We start from the raw sequence: 25,096 nt of genomic DNA, 5'->3' as shown, positions 1-25,096 counted from the left end.
TCTGCCTTTTTTATTCTCACCCAGTAATATGCCTCTCTCAGGTCTAATTTAGTGAAGACACTCCCCTTAGCCAGATGGGTTAATAAGTCCTTTAGGAGGGGGAGGGGATATTTATTTTCCACACTCACAGTGTTGAGACCCTTATAGTCTATGCAGAGATGAAGAGATCCATCTTTTTTCTCTTTGAACAACACAGGGGCTCCCACAGTAGATTTGGCCCGTTCAATGAACCCCCTTGCTAGGTTTTTGTTCATGTATCACTGCATCTCCTCCATTTCGAGGGGGGACATAGCATACATTCTCAGGCGTGGAAGTTTGGCTCCTGGCACCAGTTCAATGGAGCAGTCATTGGGTCTGTGAGGGGGCAGGGTATCACATTCTTTTTCACTAAATGCCTCCGCCAGGTCCTGGTATTCATTGGGGATGACTGGTTCATCAGCGGCAGTGAGGCAGCCATGTGCGCTCACTCATTGGGTGGCCTAAGGTGTCCTGCAACATTGGTTGAATCAGCGAGAGGTTTAGGCCCTATATGTAGTCTCACAGTTCTCATTCCTTTCTCCCATCAGATAAATGGCTTCCATTTGTCCAACCAGGCTAGCCCTAGGATCACAGTCTCAGTCATTTTTGGAGCCACTAGGAAGCAAATAAACTCCCAGTGCACATCTATTTCTAGGCATAAGGGCTCAGTTAATTGTGTGATAAGAGTCCCTTCCATCAGGAAGCCATCAGCTTGCTCAAACCTCACAGGTTTGGAAAGCTGTTTTGCCCGTAGGCCCATTTTCATGGCAAACGGCAGACTAATAATGCAGCGGGTGCATCCAGAATCAATTAGTACGTTTAAGTCCATTTGTGCCCAGACTTAGGGATTATAAATTTGGCGGCCAGTGAAAAAGGTGGGATTTGTTGACTCACCATCGGGTCGTTCTCTCCATCGTTGCTGTCAAAGGAGGGTAGAGCAGGGGCGGGTCCACTCGGAGTCCCAGCATCCTCCTGTGTGGGGGGTATAATCTGGGCAACAGGTTCTTGCGTGACCTGGTTGGATTTTTCTCTCGTTAGCTGCTGGGCAGGTTTCCTTTTCATCGCTGGTTCTGGTCTGCTCTGCAGTTGGGGGTAGGGGACTGGACAGGTTGCTGCTCGATGTCCCTCTTGTCCACACCGAAAACACTTATTTAGGCCTTCAGGTGGTCTGGGTGTCTCAGCCATTGCAGTAGTTGGAAGTTTTCTTGGGGGTGATTACTGTCCAGGATGCTCTGGCGGCTGCTCGGATTCAGGTGGGGATGGCTTCGTATAGCAGGTGAGTTGAACATCTAGCTTCACTGCTGCCTGGTACCATTCTTGCAGCTGATCAGGTATGGCTCAATAGATGCAGGCCTGAGAGAGATGATCATCTAATCCCTCAATGAAGTAATGGATTAGGGATTGTTCTGGCCACCCCTCTATTCGACCTGCTATCTTGCAAAATTCCCGCACGTACTCCAGGGGAGGCCTGCCGGCTTGTTTTATTTTGTGGATTTGTTCTCTTGCTTTAAGACCAATAGATGGGTTTTCAAATCTTTCTCTCAGCCCTAGGAGGAAAAGTTGGGGGTCCTCCAATTTGGGGGCTTGCTCATTATATAAATTGTTCAGCCATTCAGATGCTTCTCCCTCTAGGCTGGATGCAATCACATTGACCACGGCCCCCAGGTCTGGGTAGAGATAGGCCCAGCAATTCAAATGAGAACACACTTGGTTGAGGAAAAAAACCAGCTTCTCTGGGTCCCCATCAAAGATTGCTCTGAAAAGTGATGCAATTATAGGCTGTTGGGGTCCCCACTGTGGCTGTTGCTGCTGGCCCCATCCTGGCTGCAGATTTATGCCCAGGGGTTGCATGTTCGGGGGCTGTGGCCAATCTCTCTGCTGTGATCGGTCTCCCACCAGCTGCTGATCTTCTGGCTTCTGCACCACCCCAAGCTGTTGCAAGGCCTCTATTAGGTGTGGCAAGCTCAGAGATCACTGGCCATCTATCTGCTAGGGAACCCAATCTCCCCATTGCTGCAGATGCCTCAGACTGGATTTCCCACTCTCTTCAGGGTTGGAGTCCCTTGCAGGGGAAGACAGGATCTGAAAGGCTTTCTGATGTGCAATGGGAGGGGTATAGGCTCCTCTCTGCAGGAATTGATTTCTGCTTTTCACCTCTGGGTTTTTAAATCTTTCCAGTGATTCACCCAAAACTTTGTTATCTCTCCATTGTGCTTTTGAAGTCTTTGCTCCCAGCTGGGAGATCTGCCAGCATTCTTTCTCCCCCGGCTGGCTGGCTGCCACTCCACTCCCTGGGGAAGCTGCTGCTGCTGTCGTTCCCCTCCCTGGGGAAGCTGCTGCTGCTGAGGTGCTGGCCTCAAGCCATCTTTCCCCTTTCATAATGAGATCTTCCCTGAATCTTTGTCAGTCAATCCCTTTAGTTTAGGAATAGTGACTGGGGCTCGGGACCCCTTAATTGGTTTAAAAAATTTGTGGATCTTGGCATGATGTCATGTGTCTGACTAATGAAACACTTCAAAGAACTTTCAGGCATTGTTTAAAGGAGTGTCAGCACGGCATGGAGAATGCCAAGATCTGAATTTCCCTTCCTTCGCACATAACATTCCAGGCATTTCCCCTTCCCTATTTTGGGGTCATGATTCACATCTTCCAATTAGCCTGTAGGGCAAAGATTCACTTCCATTCCCTTCTGCACCCTTTTCTCTCCTTTCTCATTCTCATCTGAATTAACTCTAAAAGTACCAGACAGTTCTGCATATTTTGTCAAATCAAGAATATTCAATATTAGCAGCGTTGACAGTTGTTTTAAAGATGGCCTAAATGCGGAAATGGCAAAGATTTCGGCTTTTTTAAAGAATCAATCGCAAGAGAAGTTTTTTGCGGTATGGGAAAAATGGATAGATTTTATACAACATAAGTTGGATATAAAAAAATATTACTTAGTTTTTCAATAACTTATATATAAATCTTAATATTTTATAGATTGTATTTTTTTTCTTCTCTTTTCTTATATTTCTTATTTTTATTTTATCTTATTTTATTTCTTTTTTTATATATATACATCTTTTCTTCTTTCTTTTCTCTTTTATTCTTTTTCTTTTTAAGCATTTTTCTTTTTTAATATTTATGCTTTTCTTTTCTACATATATATTATTGTTAATTATCTTATAAGTTTATGTAATGTATTTAGATATATTTATGGTTTATACTTTTTTAATTTCCTTTTAAGATTTTTAGAAATTTTAATTAAGCCTATATTCAGCTCTGGGAAGGTTGGGGGGGGGACGGAGTGGGAGGGTTGGGGTGGTTGGGTAGGGTTGTTTTTTGTTTTTTCTTTTCCCTATTTGTAAAAATTTTAAAAATTTTCAATTAAAAAAAAAAAGATGGCCTAAATGATGAGCTTTACAATATGTGCATGGCCCGTGAAGCCCCAGTGATCCTGCACAACTGGTGAGTGCTTGCCAAGGAAATGGAAATCGATCAAGCCTGAAACATGTATTGAGCAGCAAATTCCTGGAAGAAGAATTCCTGGAGAAAAGAGAAACCACTAAATCCCAACCTTCACAAGCCAGATCCACCACCTGCTTTAAGTGTGGCCAAGAGGGGCATTGAGCCAGCAAATGCAAAACTGGGCATCCAGAAAAAATGACCAACCCAAACCCAAGGCCATGAAGATGCCACTACAAGCCAAAGAGACAGTGCTGAAAGGGGTGGCGCTTGTGGAGTTCACCCCAATGCCATAAGGGGCTGAGGGAACTCCGACCCCACCGGACAATGGCCAGGGATTCACGCACACCAACCCAGTCACACCAGTGACTATCCCTATGAACTTTCCTGGGTCCAGGCTGAAAGCTAGCCTCAGAGCATTGTTAGACTTGGGTTGCATCAGATGCTTAGTAAACCCAGCAATGGTTTACTAATGGGAATACAGCTGAGATGGTTAAAAGTCCCAGTGGCATTTTGTCAGTTAGATGGTTCCATCGTGGGGGGCATCTCAGCAACTTTTGCCACTGAGCCTATAGGCATGCAGATGAGGGTGCACTCAGAAGTAATGAGTTTCATAGTGGCACCCGGGATGGAAAGACCTTTAGTCCTAGGGCTATCCTGGCTGAAAAAAGTGGAATCCTTATGTGAACTGGAGACTGGACTGTTAAAGTTCTGGAAAAGCTGCTCTTTCCAACCCCAACAGAACCTAATTAAGGTGATCACCCCAAAAATGAATTAGGGGTGGTGATGTAAGGAAAGGACCTCCCTGCCATTCCCAAACAATATCGAGATATCCAAGATGTATTTAATGAGAGAGGTTTGGATGAACTTCCCCTTCACAGACCAACAGATTGTGCTACAAATATCCTGCCCAGCACCAAGTTGCAAAACCGAAACTGTACTCAATCACTCCTAGAGAGCTGGAAGAACTCTGACTGTTCATCGATAAAAAATTGACTCAAGGTTTCATCCAGCCAGCCAGATCTAGGGTCATGGCCCCAGTCCTATTCCAAGAAAAGAAAGATGGGACCCCATCTATGCACGGATTATGGAGGATTAAATGCTGCATATATGGAGAAGGTCTACCCCTTCCTCTGGTGAAAGACATGCTGGCCCACCTTGCTAAATGCAATTTTTTTTTACTAAGTTGGACTTACTTATTACTGAGTGAAAATTAGAGAGGGGAACAAGTGGGAGACTGCTTTTAATTGCCTGCTGGGCTCTTTCCAATTTAAGGTGCTCCCATTTGGACTGCAAGGGGCTCCAGCCATGTTTATGCAATTAATTAATGAGGTCCTGCGTGAGCATCTGTACAAGGGGTTGCTTGTGTATTTGGATGATGTTTCAATCTACACTGAAAGTAAAATGGAGTACGTGAAGCTCATGAGGGTGGTCCTCCAAAAGCTACAAGCTGCCAAACTGGATGCCAAACTCTCTAAATGTGAATTCCACTAGAGTAAAATAGATTACCTAGGCTACCGTATTTCACATGGGGAGATTGAAATGGACCCAGAGAAAGTCAAAGTGGGGTTGAATTGGGTGCCACCCCACACTAGGAAGTAACTGCAAAGTTTCCTACGGTTTACTAACTTTTACCGGCAATTCATTCCCTCGTTTGCCCAAATATCCCTCCCCATTACAAACTTATTAAAAACAAAAGGAGGGGATAAACTTAAACCTAGTCAGCCACTTAAATGGTCCATGGAGTGCCAAGCCGCTTTTGAGAAACCTAAGCACTTGTTTGCAGCTGAACTGGTGTTAAAGCACCTTGACCCAGCGAGGCCTTTGTTATACAAACTGATGCTAGTGATGTGGTGGGAACTGTATTATTGCAGGAGAATGAAAGCAGGCAACTATACCCCTGTGCCTACATCTCCAAAAAAGCTTTCTGAGATGGAGCAAAGATGGGCATTGTGGGAGAAAGAAACTTATGCTGTAAGATGGGTGCTCCTGGCATGGAGGCATTTCTTAGAGGGGAGTAAAATACCTTTTGATGTATGGACTGACCACAAGAATTTAGAAGGACTTAAAACCCCTCATAACTCTCTCCTAAACAAGCATGAAGGGCACAATATTTTAACCATTTTGACTTCATCCTGTGCTATCTTCCTGGGGGAAGAATTTCCTGGCAGGTGCACTGTCACAGATGCTACAATATAATTGCTCCAAACCTGAAATAATTTAGCCAGTGCTCCCATCCTATCAACTGGCTGTCCAAGTGACTACCCAGGCTTGAGGAAGAGGCAAACTCCCAATACTGAAAGATATAACATCTACCTTAAAAGCAGCCCTGAAGGATGATAAATAGTTTCAAACAACACAGTAATGTTTGCTTAATCCAGGATAGACTAACCTGGGCGGGGGTGCAACTTTACATTCCAGAAAGCCAGAAACTTATGGTGTTAAGAACCTGCCACGACTCAATGACGGTGGGTCATTTTGGATTTGTAAAAACACTGCATCTAGTCAAGAGGCAATTTTAGTGGCCATCCCTTAAAAAAAGACATTGAGAGTTATGTTACCAGCTGTCCAATGTGTGTGTTGGCAAAGTGAAGGCAAGGGAAAACTCCAGGACGCCTTCAAACTGTAGCTGAGCCGTCAGCACCTTGGAGAGAGATTTCTATATACTTTATTGTTGAACTTCCCAAAAGCTCAGGAAATACTGTAATTTGGTGGTGACTAATTTATTTTCCAAGCAAGTACATTTTATCCCTTGCAAAAAGATCCCTTCTGCTCGGAGCCTTGCAAAACTGTTCCTGCACCACATTTATTGACTATATGGAGCACCCCATGTATTATCTCAGATAGGGGGTACAGTTCACCTCTAAATTCTGGAGACCCTTTTTCGACCAATGAAGGAGAATATTTGTAGCTCAGGGTTGAAATGAGGGGTCCTTGGTGCTCTCTGAGCTTGCTTGTTTTCTTGCAGATGTTTTGTTGTAGAATTGAAAGACTTGAGTCAGCTCTTTCCAGGAAAGGGAAGTTTATTGCGCAGGTTCAGAGAGCCATCATGGCTAAAGAATCTGAACGAAAGCCTGATCATTGATGACCATTTTTATAACCCTTCAAGCAGAGTTATTTCCTGAGCAGGTCACATTCCTCACATGGTTACATTCTATAGGTCCTTATTCTAACATAGAAAAACTACTAGATAGATCCATAATCGATAGCTCCTCATTTACATTGGAATGCTTTTAATAATATATCAAGTGTTAAGCAGTTTAGTTACACCATGTGACAGGCAGTTAGTAATATATCATGTGCAGAACTGGGAACAGGATGTCTGGCCATCTTAAATTTAAGAGTTGTCTAGTAAGTAAAACAAACCTCCCTTTTACCCACATTTTTGTCGGACCATCAGTATTTTTCCAGGTACCACTTTAGTTTCATCACCTTAACTAGGTAACATCATGAATGCTAGTAAGGAGTGCTGTTTACTGTCAGTTTATATTCTGGTGTCTTGCCTGTCTGGGTGGGTGGGAGCAGTCTTTGGGATTCTTTGGATGGGCTGTTTACTAATGGCTCTTTTGCAGTTTCTTGATTGGGGTATTGCTTACTTGATTGTTGGTCTGAAGTTGACCTTGGAATTAATCTATGCTGATCTGAGTGTTGATTACTGATGGAGAGGTGCTGGGGTCTTTTTTTCTTTTGGGCTAGATGATTGTCTATTTTGCATAGTCTATAGATGTTGTTAATATCTATGTGTCTATTGATGGCTGGTTTCTCAGTGTGCCAGGCTTCTAGAAATTCCCTTGCATTTTTGGATTTGGCCTTGTCTAGGATTGTCACATTTTTCCAATTGAAACTATGGTTAAATCTGTCTATATGTTGTGAAATTAAAGAATTTTTGTCATGCCTTTTGACTGCCAGTTGGTGTTCATGGCTGCATTTTGCCAGTCTTCTGTTTGTCCCACATAGTTGTTGTTACAGTTCTTACATTGTATGTTGTAGATGACTCCTGTTTTTTCTTCTGGGGTTGCTGTGGCTTTTGGTTTGCTTAGGATGTTTTAAAGGGCTTTAGTTGGCTTGTGTGCTATGCTGATTCCATGTGGTTGTAGCAGTCTATTTGCCTTTTTGGACTTGTTGGGGACTGACCAAGGGGTCATCTAGTCATCACCCCGAGATGAATGGGTGTGTGTGTGTGAACTAGTGAAAAAACTCAGTATTGGAGCAGTACCTTCAATGCTTCATCAATTATCAACAAGACAATTGAACTGACCTTTTACCATTTACAGAAGTGGCATACAACAACTCTGTAAACAGCAACACAGGTTTCACCCCTTTTTGAGTGGCTACTGGTCATGACTTCAAGCCTATGCCTGAGCTTCCTGCTGATGACCTAGGAGTGCCATCCTTGAAGGAATGGGTGTCCCAACTACAAACCACCTGGCCCATTGTGCAAAAAGTGCTCACAGAGGCTTGTGATGCTTATGAAGCACAAGCTGATAAAAAAAAACAACTGAGCCAAAACCTTTTAAAGTGAGAGACCATGTTTATTTATCAACCCGTTATTTGCAATCACTGCAATCCTCTAAAAAGCTGGAGCCTAAATTTGTGGGGCCTTTTCCCATTAAATGCCTGATTAATCTTGTAACGGTGGAGTTAGATTTGCCAAAATCCCTTTGATGGGTTCATCCCATTCTTCATTGTAGTTTACTAAAGCCTGAAGTTTCTTCACCCCTCAGACCAGTCCCTCCTCCTATCCCTGAACCTGTAATGATAGAGGGTGAACAACATTTTGAAGTGAAGGAAATTTTGGATTCTTGCAAGCATAGGGGAAACTGTCAGTATTTGGTAGCTTGGAAGGACTTCCCTCTGGTCAAAATAAGTGGGTGGATTGCAAACATGTTAGAGTCCCTAAATTAATGAAACATTTTCATAATCAATATCCTGATAAACCTAAGTGATTGTTCTAATTTTTGTTTTTTCTTTTACTCTCTTTTCTGCAGGTTTAATCCCTCTCTTTTGGAGAGGCAGCATGTCAGGTCTCCTTTTTCAGGTGCCCTGCCATTGTAGTGGAAGGGGATGGAAGCCTCTCTGGGGAAGCAGTCTTTGCATATTTTCACTTTTGCTGTAACACTATAGATGCTTGGGAATTAGGGAGGGGGCTTGTCTTTGGATATGGAATGAACTCCTTCCCAGAGGGTTCCAGCCCGATACCAAGGTTGCTATGCCCCAAAGATGAACTGTTATCTATCCTGTGCTTCAATGTTCTCAATACAACCTTGCGGCACTGTATTGGCTGGTCAAGGGGGTTGGGCTTCAAAGTGAGAAAATTAGCTTGTTACTTTGTGTGGGAATATTAGTTTCCACTTGGCTTTACTGCAACCACTACTTCTTAGTAAAAGTTCTTTTGATTAACCACATGGCATCAAGAATTGTGTTTTCCTGAGTGGGACAGCAGGGGTAGATCCTTACAAGGCCAACCTAACAAAAACATAACTATAAAAGACAGACTAGAATTAAAAATTAAAATAAATAAGAAAATGATTAGAGAACACCCGTTTGATCTTGTTGAATATAAATAACTGGGACCAGATGAATTACACCCCAGAATTCTGAAGAAGCTAGCAAATGTTATGTCAAAACCATTGTATCATATCTTTCAAAAAAACTGGAGCACTGGGGAACTACCTTAGGATTGGTAAAGAGCTGATGTGATTCCCATCTTCAAAAAAAGGGGGGAAAAACCCACAGACCCAGGAAGCTACAGACCAATCAGCCTAACATCAATACCTGAGAAGAAACTGGAAAAGATAATAAAAAATAGATCTGCAAACATCTAGAAACAAATAAAGCATGGGTTTCTTAAAAACAGATCATGTCAAACCAATCTTATTTCATTCTTTGATGGTACATATAGCCCCAAAAAATTACTATAAAAGATAAACTAGAAATAAAAATTAAAATAAGCAAGAAAATGGTAAGAGAACACCTATCTGACCTTGATGAATATAAATCACTGGGACCTGACAGATTACATCAGACTTCTGAAGAAGCTGGCAGATGTTATCTCAGAACCATTGTGCCATATCTTTCAAAAGTCCTGGAGCACCAGGGAAGTACCTAAGGATTGGAAAAGAGCTGATGTCATTCCCATCTTCAAAAAAAAAAAGGGGGGGGGGAAACAGACCCAGGAAACTACAGATCAATCAGGCTAACATCAATACTTGGGAAGATCCTGGAAAAGATAATCAAAAAACAGATCTGCGAACAATTGGAAGCAAACAAAGACAAAACTAGTAGCCAGCACAGGTTTGTTAAAAATAGATCATGCCAAACCAATCTTATTTCATTCTTTGATAAAATGACTAAACTAGTAGACCAGAGAAATACTGTGAACATAATATATTTAGATTTCAGTAAGGCATTTGACAAAGTAGACCACAACCTACTTCTTTGGTAAGCTAGAAAAAGGTGGAATAGACAGCATCACCACCAGATGGATATGTAACTGGCTGACAAACTGTACTCAATGAGTAGTTCTTAAGGGTACTATAGCTACATGGAAGAAAGGAAGCAATGGGTTACCACAAAGTTCTGTCTTAGACCCAGTACTCTTCAATATCTTCATAAATGACTTAGATGAGGGAATAGAAGGGAAATTCATCAAATTTTCAAATGAAATAGCCAACACCCAAGAAGACAAGCTCAGGATCCAAAAGGATCTTACAGACTTGAACAATGGGCCCTATCCAACAAAATGAAATTTAATTTGGAGAAAAGCAAGGTTTTACACCTAGGCAGGAAAAACTAAAGGTACAAGTACAGATTAGGTGAAACCTGGCTCAATTCTTGGATTCCGGCTTAAGTAAGGACTTGCTGTGATAAAAATGCAGTTAGAAATTGGTGGGGCCGCATCCAGAACCTGCTTTTAAGCTTTAGAAATAAGACTTATTTCTGAATAAGAAATAAGAATTTATCCAAAGGAATGACATCTACATCCAGAAGCATCTGGGCATACTCTGAAGATGAGACTGGGTGGAAAGATAAGATAGGCAGATATATCTGTTTGTGTGTATTTGCATGTCATGGTAAGGACTTTTATTTGCATTTCAACATTGCACGCATTTGTAATTGTGATGGTTTAATGCTATGAATCACACTCAGGCTAGATGTATCAGAGGTTCATAACACAGGTTTTTCTGGGCTAGGCAAGAACCTACAGAATTATTATTACATATAAAGAGGTGAAACAAACATCTTTAGTATTTTTGACCTCTTCTTTTTTCAAAGCACCAAAGCTTAGAAGGGAGATATTTTTCCAGGTTAATCACTCTGATCTGGTGTCGAGATTGTTGGGATTTATTAAAATTACAATCCCTCTTTAAAATAAACGTTTTAACAAATATATATAATTTAGACTGCCCAATAATCTCCAGAGCCTTTGCTTGGCATCTTGGCCATATAAACCTGACAACCCCAAGAAAGTATTTATGAAAGCAAATAAATTTTCAGAGGACAGCCAGTGCCACAATATTTTCTTTCTTACTTCACAGGACAATTTGGAACTGTTTCAAGAGAGGGTGCCTACCTTTGTTAATGGTCTGATGCATGTGCCAGTGATGTGACATAGAAAAATACAGGAATTAAAATGAGCATTTGGCAGTTCTGGTTTATGGTAAAGGCTCTGGATTTTATATAGAGAGCTGCATGACAATCCATTAAGTAAAAGCTATATGTTCTTAGAGAGCAGATTAGATCTGAAGAGATTGTGATGGTTGACTTTGCTACATTTCCAATTATTTTACTAACAGATTTTATAGCTTTTTAGAGATATATGGCAGCAGATACAGATGCAGCTTTTACTTGTTAGGAATTCTAATGCGTATGCTCTGAAATACTGTACATAACCTAACCCACAGATTGGCAACCTGCGGCTCTGGAGCAGGAAGCAGGAAGCAGGAAGGGGAGGAGAGAGCCAGCCTGTTGCAGAACAGCTTGAAGCCAGCTTGCCAGGTGAGCAGAAGATTGGAGAGAGGGAGAGAGAGGGGAGGAGAGAGAGAGAGGGAGAGAGAGAAAGAGAAAAAAGAAAAAGGGAGAAAGAGAGAGAGGGAGAGGAGAGAGAGAAAGAGAGAGGGAGAGAGAGGGAGGGAGGGAGAGAGAGAGGAAAGAGTGAGAAAGAGAGAGGGGTGAGCACAAGTGCCTCTCTCTCTCTCTCTCTCTCACACACACGCACACACACGCACACACACGCACACACACGCACACACACGCGCACACACACACACTGAGTAGGGGAAGAGAACTGGCAGACCAAGGGCAGAAAGAGAGAGAGGGAGAGGGAGCGAGGGAGACAGAGGGAGAGAGGGAGACAGAAACAGACAGAGAGAAACAGAGACAGAGAGAGACACACAGAGAGAGATCCTTTTGACATCTAAAATGAAGATAACACTGCCTATATCCTTTTTTACTATATATATATATATATATATATATATATATATATATATATATATATATATATATATATATATATATATAGTAAACAATATATGTATGTATATATATATATATATAGTAAACAATATATGTATGTATGTATGTATGTATATATATATATATACATATATATATATATATAATGTTGCTAACAAAGAATAAAGAGAGAACTGGTATAGCTATTTCGAGTTCCGTTAACTCTCTTCAGCCAGACTTACTCTTCTGAGATTCGAACCTGGGCTTATCTGCATGTTAGGCAGTTGTTAAATATATATATATATATATATATATATATATATATATATATATATATATATATATATATATATATATATATATATATTAATAAGAATAGTGAAAATAAAAATGTGATTCCTGGGTGAATCCATAGTCAATTACCAATAAAACGTGAACACCAGGAATATAATAAACTATAAAAGTTTAATACCATCACCGATCACCAAGCTTTCGTCAGATATTTCTGACATCGTCAAGGTTAATGCTGGTCTATGGGAGAGTGCCTTTATAGGTGAGCCGTCATTTGCACACGGCTCCTAGATCTTGTCATAGGTCCTAATTGATTTAACTGCTTTTTAATTATGGCTTCCATGCTGATGACTCCTTTTTTTTTCTTGCTTTTACTGCTTGTGGGTGTGTCATTGTTCCCCTCTACCTCCCACTGTCTTAGATTAGGGAGGTTCTCTCCTCCCCTTTTTTGGGGAGATACATAACGACCAAAAGAGATACGAACGACCAAAAAAGGGGAGGAGAGAACCTCCTGGTATATTTTTAAGGGACCATTCCATGATGCTTTGGAACAACCTGGGGGCTATGCTTACCCCAAACTTCAGGCGGCATGCTCTGAATGCCCCTCTGTGTGTGACGATGGTCTGTGCCTCGGCAGTGGTGTTGTCAACTGGCAGCTGATGGTATGCTTGTGCGAGGTCTAATTTGGCAAAACTTCAACCTCCCTGAAGTGAGGCGAGTATGTGGCTTACCACCGGGACTGGGTAAGCATGTTGCTGTAGTGCTTTATTGATTGTGCACTTGTAGTCCGCACAGATGCAAACTTTCCCGTTTGGCTTTACTGGGGTCACTATGGGAGTCTCCCACAGGCTACTGTCCACAGGTTGGAGCACTCCATGCTGCACTAGTTTGTCGAGTTCCGCATCGATCTTTGGTTTTAGTGCGGAAGGCACTCTGCGCGGTTTCTCTCGGATTGGAGTGATTGTTGGATCAAGGTTGAGTGAAATGGGCACCCCTCTGTATTGTCCCAACTCTGTGCTGAAAACATCAGCGTATTGTTGGTAAACTGCTGCCAGGTCAGCTGTTTGTGTGCGATGGATGCCCGTCACATGGATGCCCAAGGCTTTAAAACAATCCATTCCAATGAGGCTGATGTGCTGTCCATCTACGACCACAATGCCAAGGGGACCCTCAAAATCCTTGAACTTAACTCTATCGGTGGCTTCTCACCTTACGGAAACATAGCAATTTTGGAAGTCCATTCGTATGAGGCTTGATAGCTTCAGCGGTACTTGCCTTTTGCCTTGTCTGCAAATATAATTAAAAGTCTGGTATGAAATGATGGATAGGACTGACCCAGTGTCTAGCTCCATAAAGCATGGGATCCCCTGCAATCTAATTTGAAGTCTTAGCTTCTCCTTGAGGGGGCATTGGGCTCCCATTCATTGGATACTTCGCCTACCTGAGCAATATCCAACCCTGTTCTTCCCCTGGCCCCAGTTACCTTTCTGCTGTGGGAGTGCAGTTCACGTTTCTCTCTGGTGGCCTCTACAGACTTTGGCGATGTGCCCTTGCTTTCCACAGGTGTGGCACACAGCTGTGTGAAATCTGCACTCTGCCCTTTTATGCTGTCCCCCACAGCTGGCGCAGTTCAGTGGGGCCATTGTTTGCTCTGTTGAGCGTTGCCATCTGGGTGGCTCCCTCTGCAACTGGTCGATCTCATCATCTTCATCAGTCTCCCTATGTCCCTCAGCAGTTTCGTGGTGGATCGCTGCAGGGCTGGTGTGTGCTTTTGGTGGCCGGAGAGCCTTCATTTCTCCTCTGGCAGCCTCATCCACCATGACTTCCTTCAATGCATCTTGAAATGTCAGTTTTTCCATGGCAAATAGGCGCTGCTGTAGCTCTCTATTTAACAAACTGCAAACTGCAAACAAGTCTGTCTCTGAGGCAGTCTTCTAAATCTGGAAACTCACAGTTGTGTGAAGCTTGGCAAAATGCAACCATGAACTCAGGTGCTGATTCTCCAGACCTCTGCTCACGTTGCTCAAAAGCACGGCGCCACGCAATTATGGAGAGTTTTAGCTCAAAATGTTCTTTTAACCTCCTCTTGAGGTCTGCGTATGTCACTGACTCTATGCTTGCCGGTGCCACCAGGTTTTCTGCGATGTTGAACGTAGAGTTGCCGCCTTCAGGCCATCGTCTCTGACCTGGTTTGCCCATAGGTAATTGTCAACATGGGAGACGTAAGAGCTCCAGTGCTTTGGATGGGTGTTATCGAACTCATTGAGCCATCCGAGTTTAGCCATTCCGGGAGTTCTTTGAGGTTATGGTTACCACCTTCTCTGCTACGGAAAGAGCTATGTTGCCTTTTGATCCTGGGGATGGATCCCTCAGGATTTCTGTGCTTCCAGTGTGTCTTACTGGCAGGCAGGGCGGGAACATGGTCCCACCAGGGCTCTGTGCCTAGTCTGACACTCAGTGACTTCAGTGTGCCTCCAGTGTGACTTACTGGTAAGCGAGGGTTGAGAACTAGGCTTGCCGGGGCTTTTTACCTAGCCTATCACCCAGTGACTTCAGCTAGCAACAGCTCTCTCATCTGCAGAATCCCACCTTTGTCGCCACTATTGTGTAGTGGGTTTGAAGGCAATAACCGGACCAGTATTATACAAAAGTGTTTATTCAACCAAGAACAGAACTGTTAAACACTGGCAACATGCGTGCTATTTATATGTTTTGCCTCTAGGGCGTCAACTAATCACAACGTTAGCTTGCTCCCGCTCAAACTTGAATCTTTTGATGTTTCCTTCCAAAACTGTTGGAGGTAGCCTAGCTTTACAGTACCATAATATCAGTATTAATACATAACACCAACCATGAAGGATGGGTCTGGAAATACTGGTGTTGTAGACATCATCATTCAGGCCATCCTAAAAGCACTCTATTGGCATGTCTTGCAGTCAGTTGGTTAGCCTGCAGGCCAGGTCTCAGAATTCTTAAATAATCCAGGCTGGAGGCTAAAACATGTGATGAATGGTTGCAGGAAATAGGTATGTCTATTCTAATGAAGAAGACTAAGGGTGACATGATAGCAGTCTTCCAATATTTGAGGAGCTGTCACAGAGATGAGGGGTTGACTTATTCTCCAGAGCACCTGACAACAGGACAAGAACTAATGATTGGAAAATCATTAAAGAGAGATTCAAACTAGAATTGAGGAGAAATTTCCAATTAATCAGTGGAACAGCTTCCCTCCAGAGGTTGTGGGTGCTTCATCACTGAGGTTTTTAAGAAGAGATTGGACAATCTGTTCTGTCCTTGTTACATATGTGCAGCTTGACATGCAGCTAGACCCATCTATCTTTCAATAAACCAGACTATGTGCATAGATGGAACATGATGGTGAACCTGGAAAAAATAGAAATACATATAGTAAGAACCCAACTACAAAATAAACAGTGTTGAGTTGCTGGTGAGCATAACAATTAACAAATACAGATAAATCAAAACCTCACTAATGATGCTGTGTGTATGGGACATGGATTTTTGTCCCCAGATGAATATGTGTCATGGATCAGGCTGGATTCTTCCTGATGCTTTTGTTTCCTCAGAATATTAAAAAATGGAGTCTGGCTTCCCAGGATGCACTTGTTTTTAGAATGAGGGTTAATCGAAGTATGGATGCCTTGAAGGGTCAAATCAGTTATCAAACAATAAAAGATTTGTGTTTGTCTACTAGATGGAGTTCAAGATACAATAAAGAACAACAATAGCAATAAAAATACACAAATTACATACATGAACTTTATGCTCAAGACATGACATAGCAATTTATCTGAAATGGTACAGGGCCTCCTGTTTGAGCAGGGGCTTGGACTAAAAGAGCTCCAAGGTCCCTTCCAATTCTGTTATTCCTTCTCAGAAGTTCAAACTATACCTGATGAAAGAAAGTGCACTTGTGATGTAAGTTGTGACTCAGAGGGTCCTCTTCTAAAGTAAGCATGAATTCTGCCTAAACCTTCAGGTCATCCAGTTTTCTCTTTCTTTCAGGAATGGCCTTGTTTGCCTTCTCTTCAACTAATTCCTTTCATGGTGAACAGCTACAGCTCCTAATAGGATAATCTCATAGGTATCAACCATCTGAATAGTGAATTCAAAATCAAGGAATCTTCAAGGATTTGAAGTACTATAAAATATAACACTATAAAAAAATGTTGAGACTCTGGAGAGAGTGCAGAGAAGAGAAACAAGGATGATTAGGGTACTGGAGGCTAAAACATAGGAAGAACGGTTACAAGAACTGGGAATGGTTAGTCTAGTGAAGAGAAGGACCAGGGGAGACATGATAGCAGTGTTCCAATATTGAGGTGCTGCCACATAGAGAAGGGGGTCAACCTATTTTCCAAAGCACTTGAAGACCAGACAAGGAATAATGGATGGAAACTGATCAAGGAAAGATTCAACCTGGAAATAAGAAGAAATTTCCTGACAGTGAGAACAATCAACCAATGGACCAGACTGCCTTCAGATGTTGTTGATGCTTCATTACTGGAGGCTGTCAAGAAGAGACTGGACTGCCATCTGTCAGAAATGGTGTAGGGATTCCTGCTTGGGTAGGGGGTTGGACTAGATCAGGGTTTTTCAACCTTTTCACCCATTGTACCACTTTTAGGATATGGCAATATCCGAGTACCACCAGTCACCTAGCAAGGTGTCAAAAACTTGACCCCCCCCAAAAAAAGGAAAAAAGTGATAAAGTACAGGTAGTTCTCGACTTACAACAGTTCGCTTACTGACTGTTCGAAGTTACAATGGCATTGAAAAAAGTGCCCCCCAAGCTACAGCCGAGCAAGACACCTGCCTGCCCACTCGGCCGCGCTCTTCCTCCTGTCCGAGGTGTTCATTGTTGTGAGCATTTCTATTGAGGATTGGCAGCAGGGGTGGGGTGGGGGGTGTTTGGTGTTTATTCCCCCCATCTGCGGGTGGTTGCAGCAGGTTTTGGTCACTTCACATGACCCTGGGACACTGTGACTGTCATAAATATGAATCAGTTGCCAAGCATCTGAATGTAAATCACAAGACCCTGGAGATGCTGCAACATTCCAGCTGATCGGTGCTTCTTCTGGGCTCAGCAGAAGTACCAAGATCAGTGCTGCTTTCCAGCTGATTGGTGCTTCTTCAGGGCTCAGCAGAAGCACCAGGATCAGCGCTGAGCTCCAGCTGGAGCCTGGCGTTGATCCTGGTGCTTCCACTGAGCCCTGACAGTCCCGAAGAAGCGCCGATCAGCTAGAAAGCGGCACTGATCCTGGCACTTCCGCTGAGCCCTGACAGCCCTGCAGCTCCAGCCATCTCTCTCTCAGGCTTGTGCAGTGCTGCCACCGGTTCAGCTCATTTCCCTCCCCCGCTATCAGTTTTCTAGGATGGTCATGTACCACCTGCCAGGTGCCAATGTACCACAGGTGGTACCCGTACCACTGGTTGAAAAGCCCTGAACTAGATGACCTACAAGGTCCCTTCCAACTCTGTTATTCTATTCTATAAACTTTATAGAATATACATCTTGGAACTGAAGAAGCAAAACCAGCTCTGGTTTTCCTGTGTGAAAATCTGGTTAGTTAACAATAGCTTTCCATACCCCTGCCCACCAAGTGTTCACGTTGTCCAATTATAGTTCTTTGGTTTGTTATGAGAACAGTCCACTTCTCCGTCAGACACCTGCTTTTGTGGCCTTGGCTTTCACAGTCCATGGACAGCTTCTTAGAATCCTATTTCCTTCCCACACTTCCTACCTTCCCCCCATTTCTATGGCAAGTTGACTAGCAATAAAAATTAGCAGGTATTTTAGCAATTCAACCTTGATATGTCAGCCCCTTGAAAGAGGGGTAAATATAGGAAAACATTAAGCACAATTAACCAAACATTCAAGCATCATCCCATTGGATATTGAGGGCATTTATCATGAAACTTTCTTATTTATCTGTCAGCCTTAACATCATGATCTCTTACCCATTCAGCATCAGCTAAGGGGTAACCTTTCCACAGGACTAAATACTGTAACTTCCCCATAAAAATTCTTGAATCTAGTATTTTCTTAATCTCATAATGCTTTTCACCTTCCACCAATATAGAGGGAGGAGGGTCCTCTCCTCCTGGTTTTAAGCTATTGATTCGTCTCTTGTTTTTTTATATATTTCATCCCTTATTGATCTTCTAGTAAACCTTATATGGACCTCTCTTGCAAATCTATGCCTTCGTGCATAATTTGTATATACTCTATATATTTCATCTATGTCTCTTCTTGCTTCCTGTTTTTCCTTGCCTAATATCTCCGCCAACATCTCCGCCATCTTCTCTCCCAAATCTTCTTCCTTTTTCTCTATAATATTTTGGAATCTTAGAAAGAACGAAGCTTTATTCATTTCCAAAAAGGCAATAGATTGAGTCAACTCCCTATTTACCTGCTCGGATTTCTGTATCATCCTTTCTATTTTGCTATCAACATGCTCCATTTTCAACTTTTCGATTCTTTGTTTATTTTCCATCATTGTTTGTTGTTTGTTGTATATTGTGTCAGACCCAGCGTGCAACCTACCTGTTTGTGGTACCACGCTGCTTAAGATGACAAATGCATGCACCGCCAGGCAGCCTCGGCGACGCTGCAAATGGAACCGCCCGCGCCATCCTCGGAGAGCTGCCGACGCCCCTACAATGACGGGCTTCAAACCACATGACCAGCTAGCGTGGAGAGCGGGGGGGGGGGGTAGCACGGAGAGAACTGTATCGGACTAGGGAATGATAATTAAAGGCATTGAAGGACGCTTTAACCGGGAAGCCGCGCGCTGGGTCTGACAGAGTTTCGGGAATGGGGGACGCTGGGAAGAATGGGGTGTGGTGTGGGTGGAGTTATATATGGCGATCAGAGTAATCATGTAATTGGGTACTCATGTAATTGGGTAATCGGGTAATTGGGGTGTGTTTTGTGGGTGTGGTGATGGGATGTATTTAGGTTACTGGGATGGGGGTCCTCCCAGGGCTGACTTTATTTTCAACATAGCGAAATAAAACCTTGGTTGAATACTGCAACGTGCCTGGTGCTTTGGTTCTCTTGACCACAACTAGGACGTTCTTACATATTGCCTATCTTATCATTCATGTTTTTAATTTCATCTCTCATTTCTCCTATATCATTCTTGATTTCTTTGTGATATATTTTCATTTCTTCATGATTGTTTGCTATTGCCTCTTGGGTCATCATCATTGTTTCTTGAATCGTTTGTAGTGTTATCTGCATGCTCTGTGGGTTCATTGCCGATTCTGTTTTTTCTTTTTCTTTCCCCAACATGGTCACTATCATTCTTTGACCAGTAGGAGAGGCCATTATAGGTGTGGGATTTGTAACTGTTTTTTTTGCCAACTTTAGTTGTTGTTGCGGTACTTGTCATTTTTATTACTTGAATAATATTTCTCCACTTTTGCATATACCAATTTATGGCAAGTTGTTTTTGTTGATCAAGTTGGTTTTCAATCTATATAGTCTAAGCTTAAATATGCAAATATATATATAACATAGATAGTAAAGAATATATATATATATATATATATATATATATATATATATATATAATATTTCTAATTTTGTATTAATATATATGACTATAAATACCTTTGTAGAACGTTATTCTTAGGGTTAACGTTAAAAAGTAAAATTACAAGTAGAGTTGTATCTTTCCTTATCCCACTATTATCTAGTACAGTGGTTCTCAACCTTTCTAATGCCGCGACCCCATAATACAGTTCCCCATGTTGTGGTGACCCCCTAACCACTTATACATCACTGGGTGCCAGGGCGTGGCCAAAGAAAAGGGGAGAAAAATGGCAGACAGCCTTGTTTGGCGACCCCCGTGAAATGGTCGTTCGACCCCAAATGGGGTCCCGACCCACAGGTTGAGAACCACTGATCTAGTACAATTTAAAATACTCTTAACACCTCTTATATATATTTCTATAGCACTACACACAATGCATATACATATACTATTCTCTAAGTATTATCACCACTCTTAATTTCATTCACTATCGCTCTTATTTGAATAATCACCTATCTATATTTCTTTACTATACTATAATTACTTTCTCACTTCTATTTAGTTCAATTACTCAATTATGCTTATTTCTATTTCATTAATACAATTCATTTACTTCATTACTTTTAATACATTGCCTGACACCCCTTTTCTACTTGTAGCTTAGTCACTGCTTGTATATGAGTGCTACAATATTGCATCAGCCTTCTTTCTCACTGTCTCAATTTAATGTATCCACTGATCCATCAAATGTCACCTCTTACTTCTTCTATATATCCAATATTTCCAAAACGTCCACTCGTCACTTTACCCAGATATATGTCAGTTAAAGTCCAAGTTTCAATGCTATTTGTTCTTCAAAAATAAGTTCCACTAAGTAATATTAAATTTCTCTGTTGTCTCACTTCACCTTTTAATCCTTATATTAATTTTTCAAAGTCCTTCTTAATCACACTTTATTGCCTCCAACCATCCTTTCTCCAGTCTTTTCTCTGGTTTCAGTCTCTACTACTTGCAGTTCTTAAATTCCAGTCTCTCACATTTTATAAACTTTACTGTGGGCTCTCTGCTTCTTCACGCTACTCTCTCTATTGCTCCCTTCTCCGCTCTATTCCAATTCAGTTGCCGCTGTGTCTCTCTCCTTATAGCTTTGCTTTTTCTGCATCTTCTCTCAGCCAAATGTTCCTCACCCCCTTCAGGGGTTTTCCTTGTCTCCCGTTATAAAGCTGTCAGTTCTACTTTTCACTACCTCTCAGACTGCCGCCATCGCTACAGGCCAGCCTTAAAGACTGACTTCTTCTCCGCCAATTTTAAAAGTGCTGCTCCTTTCTGCTTGGGTGTTTGCTTTCCACCCGGCTTCTCTGAAGCTTCCTCTTTAATTTACCAATCTCTCCAGGATCGGCAAAGCCCTTGCTGGGCTCTTAGCGAAGATTTTTCAGGATTTAGAAACAGAGCTCTGTTCCTTCACACGCTCCACGATGACGTCACAGCCGGAAGTCTTAAATTAAATTAAAAAAAGAAAAAGGCAAAAGAACAATACACCAACTACAAGATGAAAGTGGAACAGTACAATATAGACGGGAAGAAAAAAAGAAAATAATACAAAATTTCTTTTCAAAGCTATACCATCAGGAAGATATACCAGATGATAAAGTCAAACAATATATAGAGGCAGCAAAAATGAGCAAAATCACTGAAGAACAAAAGGAAATGTTGAATAGACCAATAACTGTAATAGAATTAGAAACAGCATTGAAAAAACAAAAAAACAACAAATCACCAGGCCCAGATGGAATTCCGGTCGAGTTTTATAAAAATACACAAGAGTCACTACAATGGATAATATTGGAGATTTACAATGAGGTGCTGGAGGAGGCGAAGATACCGACAACTTGGACTGAAGCAATCATCACCCTCATTCCTAAGGAAGACTCAGACCTACAACAAATTCAAAATTATAGACTGATTTCTTTACTGAATACAGATTATAAGACATTTACAACAATAATAGCAGAAAGGATAAAAAATTTTTTGAATAACTACATCCACCCAGATCAAAATGGATTTTTGCCAGGATGACAAATAAAAAATAACATGAGGATAATATTGAACACTTTAGAATTTTACGAAGTCCATCCTGGTTTTTCTTGATGCCCAGAAGGCATTTGATAATCTGAATTGAATAAACTTAAGAATAAATCCAAATTAATAACAAAAAATCTTACAAAGGCACAGGAAAGGGAACTGGAAGATAAAACAAAGATAAGTATAACCAAGAAATTAAAATATTTAGGGATCTGGCTTACAGCGAAATGTTCCTTGATTAAGGAGGACAATTATAATCAAATATTACACCAGATAAAAAAGATTTAGAAAATTGGGAAAATTTGCAAATTTCATTTTTAGGGAGGACCGCTATGGTCAAAATGAATATATTGCCAAAAATATTATTTCTGTTCCAGATTATTCCAATAAAATTAGGGAAAACATTCTTTCAAGAATTAAATAAATTGATCACTAAATTTATATGGCAAAGGAAAAAACCTAGGATTAAATTAAAACTCTTGCAAGATATGAAAGATAAAGGGGGATTGGCATTACCGGAGTGGGAAATATACTACCAAGCATCGAGCTTAACTTGGCGAAAAGATTGGATGGATTTGAAAAATACTAGAGTTTTAACAATAGAAGGACATGACTTGCAAGCAGGGTGGCATGCATTCCTATGGGATGAAAAACATAACATACACAGATACTTTCAAAGACACATAGTTAGGAATGCATTGCTACAGACATGGGAAAAAATAAAACAAAAACATTATATAAGAATTCCAATGTGGTTATCCCCAACAGAAGCTCTGAAATACCCAAACCTATTGGATATAAATAAGATAATTAGATATAAGGAATTAGTAAATGAACAGGGAAACCTGAAAACAAAACAAGAATTGGAACAAGATATTGGCAGAAAGATTGACTGGTGGACATTTACACAAATTCAATCTAAATATACAGAGGACAAAAAAATTATATGAAATCCAAAAAGAGCCGCAAGAATTGGATAAAATTATACATGGAACAGAAATAAAATTAATTAGCAATTTATATAAATACCTATTGAGATATAAAATGGAAGATGAGGTTGTCAAAGACACAATGATTAGATGGGGAAAATTTTTTGGATATAATATAGAATTGGAGAAATGGGAAAAAATATGGGAAATAAATGTAAAATTGACTATGTCGGCGGCATTCAAGGAAAACCAGTTGAAGATGTTTTACAGATGGCATCTTCCACCAGCAAAGCTTGCCAAGATGTTACAGAACAATTCTCCAACCTGCTGGAAATGTAAAAAAGTACATGGAACATATTATCATTTATGGTGGACATGTCCAGTTGCAAAAAAATACTGGATTACAATAAGAAAATGGATCGAAGAAATAATAGACCAACTCATAGACTGGAAACCAGAGATCTTTTTGTTGGGTATTTTAAACAGGAAATATAGTAAAGAAATATGGTACTTAATTTTACATATAATAATGGCAGCAAGAATAGCACATGCACAGTGCTGGAAAAGTGAGAATATACCATCAGAGGAAGAAGTGATAAGAAAAATCCTGGACTATGTTGAGATGGACAAATTAACAAAAGAGATAAAAGAAAAGGAAGACACAGAATACTATACAACATGGAACAAGTGGTATGACTGGTTAGAGACTAGATATAATAGAGGAGAATAAATATGGAAAAGACAAAAGTGAAAATATGTGTATAATAATGTATAATAATAATAGTATGAATTATTCTTAGTAAGAAGTAGAATATGAAGGAAGAAAAATGTAAATAAGAAACAACGGGGCAATAAGGACAAATATTCTAAAGAAAAATAAGGGGGGAAATGTAAATAATAGAAGATTACCATTACGTAATCACTGTTAAAAAAAAGGGAGAGGAGTATATGTGTGTATATGTTTGTTATGTTTTGCTTTGTTTTGTTTTGTTGGTTAAAAAAAAATAAAAAAAAATAAAGACATTTTGGATAAGGACAGAAAACTCAAAGACAAGCAAGCCCTTCAACAACAAGGTATTGACTTAACATGGTGGTCCTATTTGCAAATTCAAACAAGATATGAAAAAGACATAAAAATAATGGGATTTTACAAAGAGCTGATTCCACTTGATAAAATACTTTTAAAAACAGATGAACATTTGATTAAGAAGCTTTATAAATACTTATTAAATTGGAAAATGGAAGAACAAGTAAAAGAGACAATGATAACATGGGCAAAGAACTTTGAATATTCTATAGAATTAGAAGACTGGCAAAAACTGTAGGATAAAAACATCAAACTTTCTAAAGCAGTAACATACAAAGAAAACTTATATAAAATGTTTTATAGATGGCATATGACACCAGTTCGCTTAGCGAAAATGTTTAAAAATTTATCGGATACATGTTGGAAATGTAAGCAAAAACTGGGAACTTATTATCATGCCTGGTGGACATGTTCTATTGCAAAAAAATATTGGTCTAAGATTCATAGATGGTTAAAAAAGATGATGAAAATCCAGATAGAATTTAAACCAGAACTGTTCCTGTTAGGTATATTAAGACCTAATTATGGCAAAGAAAATGATTATTTAATATTACATGTATTAACAGCTGCAAGAATAGTATTCGCCCAATTTTGGAAAAACGAAAACCTACCATCAGACCAGATTATAATTTTGAAAAACCTAGATTGTGCAGAAATGGACAGATTAACGTTAGAGATGAAGGAGAAAGAAGATTCAATCTTCTATAAAACCTGGGGAAAACTTTTATCAGTGGGTTGAAACATGTTAGAATAAGAAGAGATTTTAGAGCTTTATTATATTAAGTATTAAGCTTGATGATTGGAAATAGTTGTTATGCTATCAACTATGTTAATTATTTAAAGGAATATTACTGTTTTACTAAATATCAGTTGTAACTATACCGATTTATTCTTATAAATGTCTAGTATTATATAAACAATAATACTCAATATGAAGACCCGGACGACAGCTTGTTTGTTGAATTACGTATTTACTGTAGTTATCCACACCCTATCCCCTTATCCCAATTTCCCTGTACCCTCACCGACCCCACCTTTTCCCTACCCTTATAAAATCTATTAAAATATATTTTTTAAAAAAGCAGCCATAGAACAAGTAGGGCAGCTTTCCCTTCCACTGCACGGATTGCACTGCTGCCGCCGTTTCCTCCCCCCACATGCTGCATGGATCGTGCTGCTGCCGCCACCACTTCCCCTCACTCGCCACATGGATCACGCTGCCA

Source organism: Crotalus tigris, unplaced genomic scaffold (assembly GCF_016545835.1).
Source record: "Crotalus tigris isolate CLP2741 ecotype Arizona unplaced genomic scaffold, ASM1654583v1 scf7180000024341.3516292, whole genome shotgun sequence".
NCBI lineage: Eukaryota > Metazoa > Chordata > Lepidosauria > Squamata > Viperidae > Crotalus > Crotalus tigris.
The sequence above is the reverse complement of the archived record's forward strand: the minus strand, read 5'-3'. Positions refer to the sequence as shown.